The sequence below is a fragment of the Branchiostoma lanceolatum genome, chromosome 19 (assembly GCF_035083965.1).
Source record: "Branchiostoma lanceolatum isolate klBraLanc5 chromosome 19, klBraLanc5.hap2, whole genome shotgun sequence".
NCBI classification, from domain to species: domain Eukaryota; kingdom Metazoa; phylum Chordata; class Leptocardii; order Amphioxiformes; family Branchiostomatidae; genus Branchiostoma; species Branchiostoma lanceolatum.
Genome location: NC_089740.1, coordinates 12403493 through 12417057, shown reverse-complemented (window position 1 = coordinate 12417057; position 13565 = coordinate 12403493). Strand labels below are relative to the sequence as shown.

The 13565-nt window shown below is 39.7% G+C and overlaps 1 protein-coding gene across 1 annotated transcript in view; it reads left to right on the top strand.

Moving 5' to 3' along the window:
* LOC136424911 (vacuolar protein sorting-associated protein 4B-like) overlaps positions 1-13565 on the top strand; it is a 44284-nt gene that overhangs the window by 22036 nt on the left and 8683 nt on the right. The gene's annotated exons all lie outside the window — the stretch shown is intronic.

Below are 13565 nucleotides of genomic sequence, written 5' to 3'. Positions count from 1 at the left end.
TATATTAACAACAGTACTCATTATGAAACTTGTTTTTATGAGTTTCCATTGTTTGAAAGCCAGATAATGTAATGGAATATTGAAAAGCTGCCTGATAAACTACCAAAAATAGATTTGTCCTTCATAGTTTGGTTTCAATCTACTCAAGTGTGGTCCTGTAGTATTGGCAATATGTGAAAAGCAGTTATTCATATCAATTTAGACTTTTTGATAAGGACTGTACAACAAAAGAGAGTGGTAAGGCCACAGAAAGATGTTATTTGAAAATAGTAGGAATCCTGTAATTGGCTTCAGTGTGATCATTAGAGAACTCAGGTTTGATTTATTGTAAACAGTGATTTTACTACAATTGCATAGCTGCACACAAAAGCCTGTAATGTTGTATTCGTAGTAACGCAGAGATTTGTCCTTCGCAATCCTTATTTGATTGTCCCATAAGAATACATGTTGCTTGTGTGAGCCTTGAAAAATCAGACACACATTGTGTACCTGAAAGTACATCCTTGATAGAATAACAGAAAAAAACGCTATGTAGAAGAAGAAGAACTTTATTGCATGACAAAAATGTATGACAGCTTGTGTGATAATGACATAGGCTTCATCTAACTGAATAGGTTGTAGTTAGGGCCAGAACAATGGTGTGGGTATTTTCAGAAAGTTCTTCCAAAATACAGGTAAAAGTTCTGATGAATTGCAGGTAACAGAAATAGTTGTGCTGGAAATAGCTCTCTCTCTATGCCCAAAGATACAAAGTTCTTATCTGCTATGTATCTGACCATTCCTGTGAGGTTGAGCCAAAAAAAAAGATAAAAATTCCCTTTGACTCTCACATATTAGGTAGAATGTTCAGAATATTTTCCAACCAAGCATAATCCTATAACCTAAGTATAAATCAGGCTCTGCCCTTAGGGGTCGCCAAAAAAGCCCAGGCAGGTTAACAACCTTTCATAAACATGCATGTCATTGCAATTTTCACATCTGAGTCTTGTTCTTTGAAGACGTCTTGGAAGGGACTTCCCCTTTCATGTCTTCGCAGCCACATCCTTACAGATACCCCGTCTTCCACAGGTATGATTCAGCGCAAGGCTCGGTGGAATTATCTCCCATTGATTGCTGGCAGCCACAATTAGTCCTGCCATTTAAGGCTCCTCGCTAAGACCACCTGTGGCAAAGATAATGGGAAACCCAATGTGCTCAATAACCAGCTTCTTTGCACAAATTAAAGGCTGTAGATTCGGTTCACTTAGACGTGCTGAAAAGTTTGTCACTTTCGTTCTGATTGAAAGGCAGAGTTTTTGGTCATGATTCATGGATTTCTCTTGAGACAATTTTTTTGTTGAGATTTTTTCTCTTTCCTGTCAGTTTTGTTACTTCAGTTCACTTAGCAATGCCAAAAAGTTTGTCACATTCGTTCTGATTGAAAGGCAGAGTTTTTGGTCATAGTTCCTGGATTTCTCTTGAGACCATTTTTTTGTTGTTGGGATCTTTGAAATTTTTTTCTCTTTCCTATCAGTTTTGTTAATTCAGTTCACTTAGCAATGCTGAATAGTTTGTCACCGTTTCCCTCGGATTGAAAGACAGAGTTTTTGGTCATAAATCCTGTATTTCTCTTGAGACTAGTTTTTTTTCCAGATTTTTCTCTTCCATACCAGTTTTGTTTGAAGGACCCAATCTCTTTGTCATTAGCCTTAAAAGGATGAGATGTCTTGCAATTGGAGGGTCCGGGCATGCTCTCTTGGGAAATGCTAAACTCCTGAACCATCTGAAATGCTATTTCCAGCCTTTTGAAGGGAAAACTTTAAATGGTTTCATTTTAATTACCTCCATGAAAACTGCTACCTAAGTGTGTTTGTTTCTCCTTGTGTGCGTTCGCAGTTATTTGAGTATTGCAAAGTGGTACATGTACAGGGTTCGAAATATTGGGTGCATGTGCACCTGTGTGCACCCAAAATTGGAGCTGTGCACCTGATTTTTGACAGTGGGTGCACCAGTGCACCTACATATTTTTGTAGATATTTTTGTAGGTTATAGGGTAAAGGCAGAAATGTACACAAAGTGTGCAGAATATTCTCGAAATGTAAGTCAGAAATAGCAATGTAACCCTTTCTGGTACCTAACTTGATATATCACTTGTTTGAAATTTTAAGGTTAGCTATAGAATTACCGATTGAAGTTCTTAACAGCGTTAAACTGTGTAATTATGTTTTGCTGACATTCAACTTAATTCTATGTGGTGCATCCAAAATTCCTTCTGTGCACCTAATTTCTTGGGTTGGGTGCACCAGTGCACCTATTCCCAAAAATGAATTTCGAGCCCTGATGTAGGATGTGAGGCAGAAAATGGTGTAGCTGGAGACTTGCAGGATTGGAAGGCTGGTTTGGCCCAGGGTCCACAGTTGGTGCTGCAGGCTTGGCCAGGGTCCACAGTTGGTGCTGCAGGCTTGGCCAGGGTCCACAGTTGGTGCTGCAGGCTTGGCCAGGGTCCACAGTTGGTGCTGCAGGCTTGGCCAGGGTCCACAGTTGGTGCTGCAGGCTTGGCCAGGGTCCACAGTTGGTGCTGCAGGCTTAGCTAGGGTCCACAATCCCACAGGAAGGCAGGAAAATTCATAGACAGAATCAGAGAGAAATTCAAAATAATGAATTACAGAAATTCACAAATTTAAAAACTATAGATATTCCATGGAGGTGTACGATCATTGATTTCTTGTTTTACAGAATCTGTTGTTTGGTATCACTGCTAGCAACCATGTGGATGAAGTTTGACAGAGGGTGTTTGAAGGTTAGCTTGTGCTAAGTGCAGAGTGTCAGCAGAGGTTATCCATTTGTTACACTTGCCTTTTGCCTGGTGTCCTGGGACTTTTGACCATTTCGTGAAATCCACACATACACATACATTGAAGCGTTTTTTCCCTCAATCTGCTTCTATCCTCCATTTTGTTTGATGGATCAAAGCTCTGTGGTGAGCTGTAGAAGAGTGAAAAATCTTAGAGCCCACACCTACACGTGAGCTGAAATCCCTAAGAATGATCAACTTGTCCTCTCTGCTGACAGTAGCAATGGTTCTCGGAGGGACTAACCTTTTGATTTGTCCATCAAGGCAGAAGGGAAGGGTGAAAGTTTTGGAGAAGCAAAGGTCCTCCCAAGGACAGAAGGGTGAATGTTTGAGAGAGCCCGGCTTGAAACAGTATTGCTTTTTCTTCTGTCTGTTTTTTTTTTTTTTACATTAAGTCATCTAATCTAAGAAAAAACAAGACAGCAGCCTTCAGTACTTGTAATACTTAATACATAGACAAAACAAAGTGATATTCAGCACCAAGGACAGCAGTGTCAATGTGAATGTACAACAATGTCGGTGTGAATGTCATTCAGCATTAGGGACAACTGTGCCAGTATGAATGTCACTCAGAACCAGGGACAGCAATGTCAGTGTGAATGTACTTCACTACAATGGGCAGTAATGTCAGTGTAAATGTAATTCAGCACCAGGGACAGCTGTGTCCATGTGAATGTAATTAAGCACCAGGGACAGCAGTGCTAGTGTGAATGTCATTCAGCACCAGTTACATTGTCAAGCAAACTCCTTGTACGGTAGTTAAAACCACACGTACCACAAACTTTTAAATTCACACAACTTTGAAAGTTTCCAAGACTCCCACAAACTGTGATCAGACACACTGCCATGGTGTAAGTAACTGGAGCCGTCCAGCCATTATAACAGCCTAACTACCTTCTATAATGCAAAACCACCAAGTTGTGGCATTAACTGCACAAAACTGGCTGCAATCATGTCCATCACAGTCATCAGGGTAAACCCAAGGCTTAATGTCTACATTGTTAGATCAAACCTTCAAAAGCCAGGAAGTTGTGACCATGCATTTTTGAAACTCGGGGGGATCAGGACTTTAGCGTACACGTATTTGTGACTGTCACATCGTTATGTCAGACATTGAATGAAACCGGTTGGGCTGATTTGCGCGGGGACTTTCAACAAATCATGATATTCTCGGACTAGAAAGCAAAGTGCGGCGTTTGATGCGGCCGCATGTATAGATTATAAGGCCCTGTCACCTTGGGTGTAGGATGGGATTCTGAAGCAATTTCCCCTGGCTTTCCTGGGTCTAATCTTCTTACTGTGGCAGACTAGGTGGAAAGCTAATGGCGAAATGATGCCCCATCATATCGCGTCTGTCATCATTACGTCCAGCCTTGGGTAGGTTGTGTGTATATGGACCGAGTCAAAATGATCCATGAAGAGCCATTACCCCGCCACCCACGCTGAAACAGTGGTGCCACAACTGTGTCACAAGTGTCAATTGATAGACTTCTATACCTGGGAAAGGGGAATGTCGCCATTTCAAATGTTCAACAGTTCCTATATTAGGTCACGGTTGTTGCGATTAGAAATCGGTCAGTGGACACAAAGAAAGGCCAAGCATGACATGTAAACTAAACTCGGCGTGAAAAGTTCGGAAGGTTACATTTGATTAGTCAGTTCTCCGTGTCACAAGTGTCAATTGATAGACTTCTATACCTGGGAAAGGGGAATGTGACCATTTCAAATGTTCTACAGTTCCTATATTAGGTCACAGTTGTTGCGATTAGAAATCGGTCAGTGAACAGAAAGAAAGGCCAAGCATGACATGTAAACTAAACTCGGCATAAAAAGTTCGGAAAGTTACATTTGATTAGTCATTTCTCCGTGTCACATGTGTAACATGATAGACTTCTATACCTGGGAAAGGGGAATGTGACCATTTCAAATGTTCAACAGTTCCTATATTAGGTCACAGTTTTTGCGATTAGAAATCGGTCAGTGGACAGAAAGAAAGGCCAAACATGACATGTAAACTTAACTCGGCATGAAAAGTTTGGAAAGTTACATTTGATTAGTCATTTCTCCGTGTCACAAGTGTAAAATGATAGACTTATACCTGGCAAAGGGGAAGACTTCATTATAAACAGTACAGCTGGAGACTACTTGATTGACAACAAGTCTAGGTGCAGACAGCCCCTTGCTGTGCTCTACTAATAGTAATTATTACATTCATTTCATTTCTTTATTTAACCAGAAGACACACTCAGGTCTCTTGACCTGTTTTTCAGGCTCCCTGGATACAAATACAATGCACAGACATAATACACAATGATCACGATAATATACAATTTAAAAACTCGGTACCAATCCTAATTCCATTCCTAAAGTCCATTTCTGAAAGTCAATACGGCGGTGAGTTTTCTTTGTTCTAATACTGTACCAGTCTGTACATAATTCCTACTGTGTCTCAAGTAGGCATCAGTAAAATATTTCACCAGACACACTGACATCTTGTATTGAAATGCTTGACAATAAACAGATTTTATTATGAATGTATAAGTTTCACACGCACACCAATGAAAGGTTGACGATTCCAATTTGTCTGTCACAATGGAAGATATGGTATTGTGAGGAAATTTTATTGTGACAATACATGGATGAATAAATCAGTGAATTCTTTTGCTGATATTAAAGGTATATAAAAGAAGCAGAAAGGATTTTTTGTTGTTGTTTGACTGACTTTTAACAATATTGAATCTGTCAAATTGCACAAATATTTTATATATTAGACATTAGCAAAGAGAGGGAAAATATTGTGTTTCCGACATTTCATGTTTTTATGAAAGCATTCTAAGCATTAAATGGGTTTATATTCTTTTTATTTCCCAAATATCTCTCTCCCAACATTATCCCACTTTTCATACCATTTTCATTTCAAATCGCCAAATATCAAAGGAAGAGATATCACACACACACAAGGAAAGGTTGACAACTCACAATTACTGACAACTCCAATTTGTATGTGACATTACAAGACGAGGTATTGTAAGGAAAATTTTTGAGCATAGTTGACGACTGCAATTTGTACGTCATGTCGGAAGAAGAAGTATTGTGAGGAAAATCTCCAAGCGTTACTGGCTGATGCCAATTTGTATGTCACATAGGAAGACACGGTATTGTTGCTTGATGTCTTCTCTTATTGGAGAATCATGCAGTCTTCAGGGAAATCCTTGAATGACCTAATTTTTCCATCTTCCTGCTCAGAAAAGTCCTATTGTGTTTCTTGTTAGTCCCTACGGTGCCAATAACGTTATGTAAGGCCATGTCTAGACTAGTAGTCAGCTTGAGGAACTATTACTCAAAGTAACTTTGAACTAATATGTGAGGAAAGTTTGGTACAGGGCTCTCTCTTGCATTCGTTCTTCCATCCCTTGAAGAAATTTTGCTGCCCGTAGTCGATGAAATAAAAGTTTCAACCATTCCATCTTCCAAGGATGGACAAGAATCAAAACATGGTCTAAAAAGTTCCACAAAACTTCTGCAAGATCAAGTTGAAGCCCTTTGTAATAAACCCCTTTCCAAACTCCTTGGGCGAAAATGAGCGTTGGGCGGTAAAATATTTGTATGTGTTAATTTCATAGCATTGTTCGCCCAATGCGACAGATTTTAACATCCTATCCGAGGGATGTACGTAACAGAAGGTAGGTACTCATTTTCACCAGAGTGGAGTGAGGAAATTCATGGAAAGTGCCTTTCCTAAAGGCACAACGTCGGGGCATGTCAGGGGGTTTGAACCCAGGACCTCTGGGATCTGGACTAAATACCCTACTATAACACCACTGTGTTGATCTTTCCAGTCAAGAGCACTATAAAATTGTAGTAATTATATGATTATAATGAGCATAGTTTTATGGTGAAATTGAAGTATTACACCTTGCGATGCCACAGTGTCTATCTTTCCTGTCAAATTACGGTAGTAATGAGCCTTGTTTTGTGGTGAATTTGAAGTAAAGAAAAAGTTCTTCATTCAGCTGAACTGCTGTGACATCATTTTCACATTTTAAAACAACTTGTTTTGTCTGAAAATACATCTAAACGTTTGAGACAGCCCCCAATAAGATGAGGTATAGCGGGTGGGATTGACCTGTTTCTGTACTGAAAAACCTGCAGCTTCAAATAGCTGGGATATGTTGCAGCATATCAATCATTTTGTCTGCCGTTATTGAAAGTTGGAAGCACAGAGTAATTCCGACCCTGCTGTACATGTAATTGGCAGAGCTTTCTTGATATTTGAACATATATCTATCGAACCATGCCAGCAAATTTGATCTACCATTCTCCTTCCATTTTGCCCAGGGTGCAATTAGATCATCTGAAAGCCTTCTTGGAAGTAGAAAAATCTTAAGCAGAAAAATATCATATTAGATCTTGGGTATGCCAAAAATAGTTACTCAAGCAACTGGATAAAATTTTGAAACAGTGAAACGTTTCAGACAGCATTTGCTGTCTTTCGTCAGTGACTGTTAGATCTTGGTTTTGATATGTCAGAAATGCTGATGTGATGATGGTCCTTTAATTATGAAAAAATATGTTAATGATAAGGGTCTTAACGCTCATGATTAATTATCGGCACCCAAAACATACACTGTAATAGTTGGACTGCCAATATGCTATTTGCATGCCTATAAGGATGTTATGATATTTGATTACAATGTTTTACTGTAGCCATGTATATGATGTTGTTCTTACTGATAGATTTCAATTCACACGTATTTCTTCTCAAATTATTTGTTTTCTGGAAGAAATGAGAAAAGGTTTTGAGCTATCTCGATTGAGTAAGTGAGTTTGGCTGCAGCATTATACTGTGAATCTTGTAATATTCACGGTGTACTCTTCTGGGCCATTTATGCTGTCATTTTCCTCTGCAAACTTTTGTTGATGTTCAGTTTTCCATCGTGTTACTACTCTAAATCTTGAAATTTTCATGATAGTTTTATCATTGCCGGTTTCACCGCAAATATGTCTCCCTTACATGACCACTGTACTACAGAATTGTTTCAGCCATGAATTTAAAACACCACAAAAACCTCCTTTTCCTCCTACCCGAAATAAGACCACCGCAAAAGTAACTAAACACATATTCTCTATGTCCTAAGTCCAGCAGTAGGGTTTGGGTTGGCGTTAGGAAGGGCATCCAGCCGTAAAAACTCTTGCTACAAAAAAGACTTGCACTTGATGAGGAGTTCTGGTGCTCCCCCATCCATGTGCAAGCATGTCCAACCCCCATAAGACGTAAAATTGGAGAGAAAGAGAGAGAGAGGGGGAGAAAGAGAGAGAGAGAGAGAGAGTACACTAGTATCTTGTTTCAGCTGCAAACTGAAAGACACAGCAAACTTTCACCGTGCCACAAAATCTAAGGGTTGCAAACTTAAAGGAACGTACAGTATATAGCCTTGAAGACTGCCCTACTTGCTAGAGGCTTATATAAACCGTGGGCAGAGAAACCATGGAAAATTACGCAGACAAATTTTGACGGACCTTGAAGACGATATCCAAAGCCCAGTGAAAGGATGTGATCAATGGTACGTCGAAGTCTCTTACAATTAGTTCTTACCAGCGCACTGTAGGAAATGACGATGAGTAATAGGGGAAGAAAGGGAGGGCTCAATAAATCATTACTGGTGTCCGGAGCAATAGATCCAGAGGAACTCACTCGAAGATGGGGAAAAATGTGCAGACGGTATGTTATGTACAAAATGACCTTAGAGTAAGAGTTAGATATGTATACCAGTAGTTGGAGATCCCGGCAAAGATAATGTGTTATGTCAAATTGTCCACAGAACAAGCAAAAACAAAATCATTACATAGAATGACCCTTGGTAAACATGCAAAGAATTCGTTCCAGCCCAACTTTGCTAAGAAATAACAGCTTAGCGACAAGTCAAGTCGTATTTAGTGTGTATTTTCAAAGCTTTATACAAGTCTATAGTGGTGTACCTTGGAATGCTTCTTTATGAAAACCATACATCCTTGATTGATACGTTGATAAATGTTAGACATCCAGGTAATAAGATACGCCAAAAATAGTTACTCAAGAAACAGTCAGACGTTTCAGACAGCATCTGCTATCTTTCGTCAGTGACTAAAGAAAGATCTGGTAGAACTAGGTTTTATACCAAAACTCTGAATAGATATGTCACATCCTTGAGTTGGAATACTTTATGAGCTTAAGAAATTGATAATTGGTCAGTGAATCAAAGACTTTTAAGGGTTGTTCACCAAGTACTGTAATTATATATTCCTTTTGATACCTCCTAATTACACCCATGATAGTGGTTAGACCCCCTAAGGAGGACATGAAACACTTATTGCATGTGAAGACATTTATTATTCTTAGTAAATTAGCTCTCATGCACAGTCACTCTTGAGTCATAAAACATTCTCATGTCAATGTTAATTATGTAAATGCTTAGAACTAGAGTATCAGTTTTGAATTTTTCGTAAGTTAAGTTGAAGATACAAAGTATAATACTGTAAATGCAGCACTTTGATTTTGTGGTAAGGAGAAAATTGAGTGTTTGCGGGTTATTTTATTGTTGCGTTAAAACAATGGGATAGATGGGCAGAAGACAGAGGAAGTATTTTCACTGGTTTTAAGTTTGCGGCGAAGAGGCCACCACGAGAAAACAGTATACATAAAACCACCACAAACTTAGATGTATTTACAGTAGAAAAAAGTAATATGTACCATGCCAGTGTGTGTTAACCTTCTTCCTGCATCCTAACCCCATAACCAATACAAATTTGGTGCCAAACAGCTACATTAGTAGGTTGAAGGTTAAGATGTGAAACGGAGGTCTATTAAAACATTTTAACACATTCATATACGTATCTAGTGTCAGTTCTGTTTTCACAACAAAACTTGATACAATTTTTACAGTTATAACAGAACAGCAGTAACAAAATCAGCACCAAGGACAAGTGAAATTTGTTCAGTTGTTTATTGTGTTATTGTCATCATTTTGAATTCAAAGATACCACCATTCCGTGATTTTTACATTTTTATCTGATTCCAGCATAGCAGGGTGTTTGATCTATTTTTTTTGGTGCAATTCACGTGCGTATGCCATCAGTAAGCATTAGCAAATGTGGTAGAAAAACTATATATAGCCAGGGACAGGTCAAATTTGTTCAGTCGTCTGTTGTGTTATTGTTATTATTTTGAATTCAAAGATACTACAAATTCTTGATTTTCATATTTTCATCTAATCTTTACAGAATAGCAGGGTGTTTGATCTATTTTTTGGGGTGCAATTCATGTGCGTATGCCATCAGTAAGCATTAGCAAACGTGGCGGAAAAACTATATATAGCAACCTCTCCGATAGTTTGAAGGGAAAATAAATGATACTGCCGATCCACGAGGTGGAAAAATTGCGTGATGAATGCTGTTGCCAAGTGGTGGGATCAGTGGTTGATGAAAAAGTTCAATCCCTTCAATAGTTCAGACACCGTGAACTGTGCATCACTCCGCGGGGAAGGCTGATTCCCCCATCACTCAAAACCCTTTTGGTCTGGCAAACCCCTCCCATCTCTACAGCTGACCTATATATATATATAACACCCACTGGACCATGTTTAACACAAAGTTGAAAATGTCAAATAGAGTTTATTGTTTGATCTTGTGGACGTACCAACTGATAAGTATCTAATGCCAGCTCAGAAGAAGACTAGAAATAGTCATGCTTTTAAGTACCAGAGTTATCAGCCAAGGATTGATGTGTTCAAAAATTCTTATTTTCCAAGAACCATAGTAGAATGGAACTCGTTGTCATCAAGCACTGTAGGAGCATCTTCACTAAGTAGCTTTAAAGAACGGTTGCAGTCAGATATGCAAAGACTAGGTGTAACAGACCGTTCGGTGTAATATACTGTAAATGCAGAAATGTTCGCGGTGATTTTATGGTCACGTTTTTGCGGCTACCGTTTCACCGCAAACTTTAAGCCACTGCAAACATTGTATCCAATACTGTAGCAGTATGTGACTATAGCGCTGCAACGAACATAAACCGCCGCGAACACTCCATTTTCGCCTTAGCGCGAAATAAAAACCACGGGAACTCAAGCTGCTGCCGCGCAACAACACGATTTAGAAGCAACAACAACAACATGCATGGGGAGGCCATGAACCTTATGGCCAAAATTGAGAGTATGAATATGATAATAATTAACGTCGATACCCTAAGAGTAAGACAGCCACAAGAAGAAGACAAAAGTGAATATAAAGAGTTCCACTAGTACGCCATCAGTAATCCCAGAGGTGTGCACACTTCAGATATCCAGGTGTTCAAGACATTCTTGAGAAGGCCTTGCATGATAATGCCATTTCTTTAATCCTCTTTTGGTGCCAGATAGAATTATGAGAGTTAAGTAAGTGAACGTTACTGTTGATATTGACAAACGTTCATATTAAGCAAACAAAATTGGGTGGGGGGCTGGAATTTGAGTAGATGCCTCACAAGGGTAAAGGCCATGGACACTACAGTTAGATTTCACGATAGTTAGAACAGCGAGTATTTTTTCTAGGACAATTTTGAGCTGGATCCTTAATTGTGCCTCTGACGTCCGTATGCGTTACTAGATCTCTAGAGTATGATATAACCTTGTTGAGTTTACATATCTGGGATTTAGGACACTCCGTAAGGATTTTAACCTTCTCCCTGCTGCCTTACCCTGTAACCAATAGAGAATGGGGTGCCAAACGGTTACTTCAGTGCGCTAAAGGTTAATGGTGTTCCAAAATGTCTTCTTACTCTAGATCTGTCCAAGTATCAAGGATATGTAACTTGTATCAAGTTCGTGTGATGGGATGCAAATATGAATCTTGATCCTTTGATTGACAAGTTGTAAATTTAAGCTAAATCTCGACAAACATTTTCATAGCTAGTCCCACATCCTTACTTAGATTTCGGGGAGGAATAGTCTTACTCCGTGCTGACACTTAGTGTAAAACAGTATAGCATTTGGAACCTAAGTTTCTCTAGGTGTAAAAATGGCATAGCTCCTGTCAGTTTGAAGTATCACAAACCCCTAGTGATGAGTAATAGACAGCCGCCAACCCTGCATGAGACCTGCTGGCTCCAGGTTAAGACTACCAGTCTACTGGGTATGATGTATTCAGGCAAGATGAATCGACGGAAAAGAAACAGTAGACAAGAGCTATACCAAGGTGAGAGCCGCTTCATACAGACGTATGGCGGCGGATTTGGGATAGATCACGCTCTCTCCACCATGTAGGTTGATGGATCTCGGCGGGAAAGTCAGCTTATCAAGCGGAGTTAGGATGGATGGCAGGACAGCGGTCCAACAATTCTATCTACGCATAGTATGGTCCTAATCACGCATACTTACCGCCAGTGATAAATAGCTGTTAAACGGCCTCGAGTGCACGAAGTTGTCAGGACACAATAGGTTCCATCCGTTCTGTAACACATCGTAACGCCGACGCACCATTTGTAGAGTACTTGCGGACACTTGCGGTGGTGGAAGGTACATGGGAAGTGCCAATTTCTATTGATGGATGGCGATTGCAGCAGAGTACTTTATCCACTGAGTGATGGCAGCTCCAGAGTAATGTATAGTGCCTGCTTTATCCCACCTCATATCAACGTGCCGCTGTCCTAGCTAATTAAACCCCTGTCCTTGGTGTTATAGGTATACCACGCGATTTAGATCTTCATTTTTATGTCATCAAGATTAACATTTCATAGACTTTCAAGGACTTGGTCTGTTTTTTGTTTTGATCAGTTTTTAAACCACTGTCCTTGCTGTTATGGTGTAGATATATCAGACGACTTAGATCTTCATTTTATGTCATCAAGATTAACATTTCATGGACTTTCTACGACTTGGTGTTTGTGTTTCTACTTTGTTTTGATCATTTTGTAAACCACTGTCCTTGGTGTTATGGTGTAGATATATCAAGAGATTAACATCTTCATCTTTATACCATTAAGATAAATATTTCAATGACTTTAAAGGACCTGGTGTTTGAGTCTCTCTTTTGTTTTGATCGTTTTGTAAACCACTGTCCTTGGTGTTATGGTGTAGATATATCAAGAGATTTAGATCTCCATTTTCATGTCATCGAGATTAACATTAGATGGACTCTCAAGGACCTGGTGTTTGTGTCTGTGACCAGTTACAACCTCAGGACACACACTTGAAGGAAAGGAATAGATTCAGTCTTGTATAAGTTGTTAAGATGAGAGATCCTGTTGAGTGTGTGTTTGGGGGAGGTTGGTGGGTGGTTGTGTGGTCGGTTGGTGGTTGTGTGAGTGGGTGGTTGTGTGGGTGGGTATGTGTAAGGGTTGTAGGAAGGTGGTGTGTGTAGGGGTGTGCAGGTCGGTGTGTGTGGGTGTGTAGCATTCAGCACCAGGGACAAGTCTGACTGTGTTTGTGTACAGAAATCAGCATCAGGGACAGGTCTGATTGTGTTTGTGTACAGAAATCAGCACCAGGGATAGGTCTGATTGTGTTTGTGGACAGAAATCAGCACCAGGGACAGGTCTGACTGTGTTTGTGGACAGAAATCATCGCCAGGGACAGGTCTTATTGTGTTTGTGTGAAGAAAACAGCACCAGGGACAGGTCTGATTGTATTTGTGTAAAGAAATCAGCATCAGGGACAGGTCTGATTGTGTTTGTGTAAAGAAATCAGCATCAGGGATAGGTCTGATTGTGTTTGTGTAC